Source organism: Hylobates moloch, unplaced genomic scaffold, assembly GCF_009828535.3.
Source record: "Hylobates moloch isolate HMO894 unplaced genomic scaffold, HMol_V3 SCAFFOLD_4, whole genome shotgun sequence".
NCBI classification, from domain to species: domain Eukaryota; kingdom Metazoa; phylum Chordata; class Mammalia; order Primates; family Hylobatidae; genus Hylobates; species Hylobates moloch.
Window position 1 is genome coordinate 140,383,445 of NW_026652279.1, and position 9,115 is coordinate 140,392,559.

Here is a 9,115-nt window from a genome sequence, read left to right on the forward strand (position 1 = left end):
TCATTCCACAATGTATACGTATTTCAAAACACCATGTTGTACACCATAAGTATATAAGATATATCTGTCAATGAAAAATAAATCGGTGTTTTAAAACAGAACTTCAACAGGAAAACAAAAATGAAGTGATCTACAAGGAGATTGTTGTTAATCTTTATTAATAGCCAAGCTTTGAGCTGAAGGCTCTTCCTAAGTGCTTCACATTAATGTGTGGTCTATTTGTTACCAGTCCATGGCAATAGAATTTGAAACTATGCATTTAAGAACTGGTATACCAATTTTTTAATTTTTATAGATACATAATAATTGTACCTATTTATGGGGTATATGTCATATTTTGATACATGCAGACAATGTATAATGATCAAATTGAGGTATTTAGGATATCCATCATCTCAAACATTTATTATTTCATTGTGTTGGGAATATTTCAAATCTCTTCTAGCTCTTTTAAAATGTACAATAAATTACTGTTAGGTGCAGTCACTCTACTGTGCTATTGAACACTAGAACTTATTCCTTCTGTCTGTGTTTGTGCCCATTAACCAACCTCTCTTCATCCTCCCGACCTCCACACCCTTCCTAGCCTCTGCTGACCGTCATTCTACTCTCTATCTTCATGAGATTAACTCTTTAAGCTTCCATATATGAATGAAAATATGCAATATTTGTCTTTCTGTGTCTGGCTTCTTTCACTAAACACAATGACCTCCAGTTCTATGCATGTTGCTGTACATGACAGGTTTTCATTCTTTTTATGGTTGAATAGTATTCCATTGTGTGTATATATCACATTTTCTTTTTTTTTCTTTTTTAAGACCGAGTCTTGCTCTGTTGCCCAGGCTGGAGTGCAGTGGCGCAGTCTTAGCTCACTGCAACCTCCGCCGAATTCAAGCAATTCTCCTGCCTCAGCCTCCCGAGTAGCTGGGACTACAGGTGTGCACCACTATGCCTGGCTGATTTTTGTATTTTTAGTGGAGACGGGGTTTCACCATGTTGACCAGGCTGCTCTCGAACTCCTGACCTCAGGTGATCCACCCACCTCGGCCTCCCAAAGTCCTGGAATTTCAGGCATGAGCCACCACACCCGGCTACCACATTTTCTTTATCCATTTATTTGTTGATGGACATTTAGGTTGATTCCATATATTGGCTATTGTGAATGCTGCTGCAATAAATGTGGGGGTGCAGGTGCCTCTTTGATATACTGACTTCTTTTCATTTGAATAAATGCCCAGGAGTGGGATTGCTGGACTGCATGGTAGTTTTATTTTTAGTTTTTTGAGAAATCTCCATACTGTTTTTCATAGTGGTTCTACTAATTTACATTCCCACCAACAATGTATAAGAGTTCTGCAAATGAGATATTACTTTTCCACAAACGACGTATTATCTCACCCCATTAAAATGACTATTATCAAAAAGACAAAAATTTAAAACGCTGGCAAGAACTTTTATAGCAATTTGAAAGTGTAATATTGTATCTGTTGGATCTAATAATTAGAATCCTAGGTTTATAGCTGTCTTTTTACATTTAATTTTTCTATTAATTTATTTTTACTGTATTTTACAAAAATACTAATCCATGACAGCTGAAAGAATTATTTTTAACTGGTTCTTTACTACAGTAGTGTGGAAAGCTCTGGTTTATGTACATTTTCTCATTTAATTTTCACATGAAACCTACAATGTAAATACCACTACTACCCCCATCTTTCAGTGAGGAAACCAAGCTTGGAAAGAGGAAGTAATTTAGTAGCTGTCGGAGTCTGGATTCAAACCCTGGTTCCTGTCTTTTCAGTTCATTTGGCACCTGATACCATTTCTCCATTTTGGATAATATTGCCATGCTGGGCACCAGATCCCAGTATTCTCACCCAGTGGCATATTTTATCTTTTGAATGTCATTAAGGAAATTATGAGAGTTATAGCCAACAGAGATATATAAATATAAATATAAATTTACATATAAATTATGAATTACTTGTGAATTTTTCTACACTTTTCTTATACCTATTTGTGTATTCAGCCCTTAGCAACTCCTACAGAGTTTTGCAGATGTACCACCCACAATATTAAGTAACATTTTCCTCTTATTTCCCATAAATTTAAAGCATGTTGCCCCCTGATTACACTATTCTGAAAATCTTTTGTTCATGTTTTAGCTATGAAGGCTTGACTCTTTTTTTTTTTCTTACGTCTCATTTTGGAATGCATATAGACTTATAAAAAGTTGCCAGTATAGTACAAAGAGGTCTCCTGTTCCCATCACTCAGTTTTCCCGGATAGTAACATCTTATGTAACTATACTACATTGTCAAAACCAGAAAATTGACACTGACACATTACAATCAACAGACCTTATGGGGATTTCACTAATTTTTTCATGCACTCATTTTTTGAACTTTATTCCTTTTTGCACTATTTAATTCGAGTGTTCTGTAATTTTACAATCAACATATGCAATATATTCTGCTAATCTGTTTCCTTTTGGGGCAGCTCTCAGAATCAACATCTTAAGGATCCAGAGCATCATTAAATTTATGCTTATGTTAGCAGTTCTTAGCCACATAAAGAATCCCACACTGGCTGCATGGCTACAAGAACATTTATATCACTGGTCTAATGTTTCTGGTCTCATTGACTCCTCCGAACTTCAATGAAAGTAAGCCCTACTGATTAGAATGGCCTCATGGTCCACCCAGACCCCACCCTGACTATTACAGCTCTCTAGTCTGCTTTGACAATTCCACGAACTTTTATTGAGATCCAGTTTTTATGGTATTTGTTGAGATGCAGAAATGAATAATTCACCATCTCTGCTTTCAAGTAGCTCACAGTCTAAAAGACGAGAAAGAAATGAACTTTTGATTTCTGTAAAGGTGCTGAGCCAGCACTGGCTACAGGATTTTTCCCTGAAAAAATATCCTGGAGAAATTATAGAGAAAGAAGTAAGCAGGGATCTGGGAAACTAAGATCAAAATTGCAAGAAACCCCTGAGGGAAGGAATGCTATCATGAAGTGTTGTCAGGCTTACTTATAGTATGGAGGGAGTGGGGAGGGTGGACAATGACAGAAGACTGGGTGTATGTAATGGGGAAAGTCTTCAGATTTGCTCTTCCTTCCCCCATCTGCATTGGGGAAATGATGGCTTCCCCAATTACCACAGATAGGTAGAAATCCGCAGGTGAGAGCCCAGCCCTCCCAAGGTAATTTAGTAGCATTAGGGTAGCACCAAAGCTCTAAAAAGATGAGGAGTGAAGAGACCAGATGCTGGGAAATCAGCCACCGTCAGCAATACTGCATATATTCCCAGGCAAGAGGGGCCCCTGCTCTTTGTCCTTACCAGAGTCCATGCATCCCCTCTGGACCATATTCCAGGTATTAATATGGTCCCGATCTCATTGATAGGGTCTGTATAGGCCTCTTCCTCAGTCCCATCTTTCCAAGGATAGACTAGGTCATCATCATCATCAGTGTGTACACCCCTAGTCCATGGGGTGACAGTTGGTGGAGAATGTAGTCAGAGCACGGGCATGCAAAGTTGCAGTGTCTATGGACATGCATGAGACTTCTTTAGGCTAGAGTGAGAAGAGGCCTGGGGGTCAGTTTGCTCCACTGCCACACTGTGGCATGAAACTAAAAGGAGACCAAGGATTCTAAATTTGAACCTAGCTTTCCAGGATATTATGATGGTGCATTTGTCAATGTAGAGGTATAGAATATATTTTACTGAACAGTTTTTTTTTTTTACTTTATTTATAACTTTTAAATATTTAGACAAATAATATGTGGGCCTTCATTTTACTCCTACAAATGTTAGCAGTATACCTCTGGCAGCATTCATTTCCTCACCACTTTTCTTTTGAACCCTCAGCTGTAATGTGTTACAGTCTGAGGAGCTTGTCTTTTTTTTCCAGGCTGCTTTGCTCAGTGCTTAAGGAAGTATTTCTGACCACTGAGTTGTTTGGTGGAGTAGCAGCACAGGATGGTCAGCACCAGGATTTCTGTGGTATCTAGGACTCTCCATCCTTTTCTGCCCTCCATCTCCTCTCTTTGAACTCATCTGTGGATTCACAAACAGAGGCCTGGGTATGAGCTACTTCCCTGATGCATATTGCCAGACAAGGCAGCTGATATATCCAAGGGAACATGATCTCTATAGACCAAATTGACTATAACCTGAAGAATGCAGCCAATATACAAAACAGAAAAAACTGAGAAACACATACTACATCAAATTAAATTACTAAAACATGTCAAGCATTTAAAATGAGTACACTTTTTTAAAGGGATAAAAGGGGTAATACACAGCTGAAACAAAAACTCATAGAAAGGAACTTTGTGAAAATATTAGCTATACAAAATATAATAAAAATAATTGGCTTAATAGACGCAATAAATAATGGAATGGATATAGCCAAGGAAAATTGATGAGTTCAATAAATTACTTGAGAAACTCTTACAGAATAGGAAAGAATAAAAAGATAGAATGAGAAGTAGAGAGCAAGGAAAAAAGAAAGCTAAGGTACATCAAGGATAGAGATAGAAGTGTTAATGGAATAGCAACAGTCTAAGCATGAAAGAAAACAATTAATAGAAAGAAGAAACCAATTACATTTTCCAGTAGTAGTGACAGAAAGACCTGAGATTAGAAGTGCTCATTTAATGCTAAAAGGTAGAGATGAGGAAGATCCATACCTAGACACATTATGTCTAATGTATCTGATGAAAATAAGATCAAATGCAACACTTCCAAAGAAATAGCTGACCACCTATAAAAGAAAAATGATTTGAGTGACAGATTTCTCAACAGCAACACTGGATACAAAAAAGGATGGAGTAATATTTTCAAAATATTGAAGAAAAAACTTTGTACCTAAGATATTATATGCAGCCAACTGCCATTCAACTGTTAGAACCATATTTTCAAGCAAAGGAATCCTCACTTAGATGCATTTTGAAAACACTCTTGCAAAATATACTCAAACAAGCAGATACAACCAGAAGATATTGCAAGAGATAAGGGAAGTTAAAAAAATAAAGCTTATTAATCTATTAACCAAAGAAAAAAATGTGTAATAACTCATAACTAAAATTGTAGATAATACCAAGATGATAAGAGTGGGAGAAGGATGCCAGGCACGGTGGCTTATGCTTGTAATCTCAGCACTTTGGGAGGCCAAGGTGGGCGGATCACGAGGTCAGGAGATGGAGATCATCTTGGCCAACATGGTGAAACCCCATCTCTACTAAAAAAAAAATACAAAAAATTAACCAGGTGTGGTGGCACGTGCCTGTAATCCCAGCTACTTGGGAGGGTGAGTCAGGGGAATCGCTTGAACCCGGGAGGCGGAGGTTGCAGTGAGCTGAAATCGTGCCACTGCACTCCAGCATGGCGACAGAGCAAGATTCCGTCTCAAGAAAAAAAAAAAAAAAAAAAAAAAAAAAAAGAGTGGGAGAAGAAGATCTTGCTAAAGAACTTGTATTTTTATAGCGATATTGATGTTTAAGAACATAATAGAATAAATTAACATAAATATTGATCTTAGGATATGTGCAAGCACCATAACAAAATGCATTAATTTTAAACTAACAAAGTTTCATCTAACAGAAATGAAGAAAAATTTTTTAAAGTCTAATTAGTAAAAAAAAAAGTAAAATATCAAAAAAACTACTCCTTATGTGACAGCAATTAAAATAATTATTTAATCCACTTACTAATCTAAGTGGATTAAATTCACTAATTAAAAGAAATTCTTGGCCTAGATTTTTAAATAAAGAAGGTTCACCAATATTTTATCTATAAAGACATATTGATTAACAAAATGACACAGAAAGGTTGAAAATAAAAGGTTGCGAAAAGATGTACTAGACAAATATTAACTAAAATAAAGCTCATATAGCAATCATCATATCTCACAAAGTGGTAGTTAGAACATAAAATATTAATAAGAACAGAAAGACAATATTTACTGATAAGAAGCAATAGAGCTAGAAGATAACCATCATGAGCTTACAGGAATTGAACAATAGAGTCTCTACATGTGTAAAGCAGCAATAATAGAACTGCAGAGCACACTGGAATCTACCTGAGACAGGAGGGAGAGGAGAAGAAAAGGTAACTATTGGGTTCCGGGCTTAGTATCTGGGTAATGAAACAACTTGTACAACAAACCCCCATGACACGTGTTTACCTATGTAACAAACAGGTACCCCAAACAGAAAATAAAAGTTAAATAATGATTAATTAATTTTTAAAAAGAACTGCAAAGCAAAATATATAAATCAACAATTGTAATGAGAAAAATCAACATATCTCTTTCTGAGACACATAGATCAAGCATATCAAAAGGCTATAATGCAAATCTAAAAAACACAATTATTAGCTCAAACTATATAAGACATATAGAATTGTTAATCTAACAAACAAAAAAGATATATTGCTTTTGAGCACACTAAAATATTTATAAATATTGGCTATGTACTGGCCATAAGGAAACTTCAAAAAATTCTTAGAAATTGAATACTATATAAACTATGTTCTCTGATCAAAATGTAATAAAATTAGAAATAAATAACAGATATATAGCTAAAACATCTTGTATATTTAGAAATTAAAATGCTATAATTAAAAATAAAATAAGAGAAATTACTAAATACTTACAAGCTGATGACAATGTAAGTGTTCCTTGTTGAAATTTTGTAAGCATAATATTTAAAGTAATATGCAGATACAAATACATGTATTGGACAAGGTAAAGACAGAAAACAACCAACTCAATGTTCACAAGATGTTGGCAAGAAAGCAATATTGCAAACCTGAAGAGATAAGGAGAAACATCATCAAATATATATACATGGCAGGCGTGGTGGCTCACGTCTGTAATCACAGCACTTTGGGAGGCCAAGGCAGGTGAATCACTTGAGGTCAGGAGTTCCAGACCAGCCTGGCCAACATGGTGAGACTCCATCTCTACTAAAAATACAAAAAAAGTAGCCAGGCATGGCAGCAGGTGCCTGTAATCCCAGCTACTCAGGAGGCTAAGGCAGGAGAATTGCTTGAACCTGGAAGGCAGAGGTTGCAGTGAGCGAAGATCATGCCACTGCACTCCAGTCTGGGAGACAAGGGAGAAAAAAAAAGTATATATATATATATATATATATATATAAAAAATATATAAAAATATATAAAAGTATTTATATATATATATATGTATATATAACAATATAGGAGAGAGAGAGAGAGAAAGAGCTTAACAAAAACCAAAATGTGGTTCTTTGGAAAATTTAATAAAATAAATTTATTTTGAGTGGGAAAGATAAATTCAAAATGAAATAACATAAATAAGTACAAACACAATACATTAAAACGCTAAAGGGGTATTATTAACAACTGTTAGCAAATTTGAAAACCTAGGTTAAAATATGAACTATCTAAAAAAATATGAAATATCTAAAAAAGTAGAATAGAAACTTGACCAGAACAATGAACATAAAGAAATATAAGTAGTAATAAAAGACTTCCTTCACAAAAAAAAGAAGAATAAAAAATAAAAATAAAAAAACCTCAAATCCAGAAGGTTTATAGACAAGTTTTACCAAATTTTCAAGAAATCTATAAGACTTATCTAAATTGCACCAGAAACTAGAGAGACCATGAAAGGCTGCCCATTTCATTTTATAAGGCTATAAATATGATCTCAAAACCAAGCAAGAGCACTTGAAGAAAATCACAAGCCTATTTAACTTGTTATTACAGATATGAATATCAAAAATAAAATATTAGCTATCTGTATCAATAGTGTATCAAAATAATGGATAGAAACCTAAGGTCTCCAAAATGATGCTCATGGGTTTGGTGGCCAGAGAGGTTGTGGTGAATGTGCTGCTGTATTTTTATCAAGGTTATGAAACCCCTGGTGTACAGTGCTTGTGGAAGAGGACACTCACAGACACTGAACTACTAAGAACTACCTGAGCTACCTGACACCTTGGATTATTCTGCTTTTGAAGACATAATGAAAAATGGATTTGAAAGACTGGCCCCTCGACAGCCAATTGAATCGCTCCATATGAAATGATCTGAACTTCCAGCCCCTTCCTCCAGTCAGAAAAATGACATTACTGCATGGCAAGAATGCGTAAACAATTCTATGGCCCAGCTAGAGCATCAAGCAATTTGAATCGAGAATCTAGACCTAATGTGACAGTGTGGATGTAATGCCTGGAAGGTATATAATGAAAATCTAGTTCATATGATTGAACACGCACAGAAAGAAGCGCTTCAGAAGTTAAAAAAACTTATTCAAGATTTAAACTAGCAGCAAAAGGACATGCAACTCACAGCTGGAACTAAATCAAGAGAAATCAAATCAAATTGGGTATCCCTGATCAGTAAGAATTACAAGACTGAACAGACTATTGGACCATTGTTCAACTAGAGAATGAAAACCATCAAATTAAGTAGCAATATGGAGAGGAAAACAAAGAAAACATCCAGCAAGACTTCTGAAAAGACAGCTTTGTGGGTGGAAGAAAAGTTTGGCTTTCACCAAAGCCATCTGAACTTTCTCCAAACTATGAAGGACAACAGCATCTTCCAGAAACCATTGATGTTTAAATGTTTAGAATGTGTGGACTGTTGTAGTAATTCTATCTTAGCAAAATAAAAATATCTAGGTTGGTGGTATTTTTATAACCATTAACAAAAAATTCTAGACATTCAAAATAAGCATAAATTTAGCATAATATTATGTCACTGAATTAACTTTGAGCTGTGTAGACCATATTTTGTATCCAAGAATCTTTATTTAAACCTTTCAACATGTACAGGAATTTGGAAACTTTTAGTTAATGTCTTTGTCTAATAAAGAGATACTTCTAAACAGACACACAAAATTCTACATATATTAATTTTGTAAGGATCTTAGCAAATAAGAATAAAAAGGAATTCATTAATTCAGTTAAAGTTATAAAACAGCAGCTTGGCAGCAATTAGTAGAAAAACACTTTTATTTTAGGATAGGAAGGTGGAGGGAATGTCATATTAAAAGAAAAAGAAATAGGATTAAGGGGAAGAGAAAATTACCTATTTATTTACAAACACTGTGAT

The 9,115-nt window shown here is 35.0% G+C and overlaps 1 pseudogene; it reads left to right on the top strand.

Annotated features, from left to right (window-relative positions):
• The first annotated feature begins 7,843 nt into the window (after positions 1 to 7,843).
• LOC116466455 (pre-mRNA-splicing factor SPF27-like) lies at positions 7,844 to 8,515 on the top strand (annotated as a pseudogene).
• Positions 8,516 to 9,115: the final 600 nt, after the last annotated feature.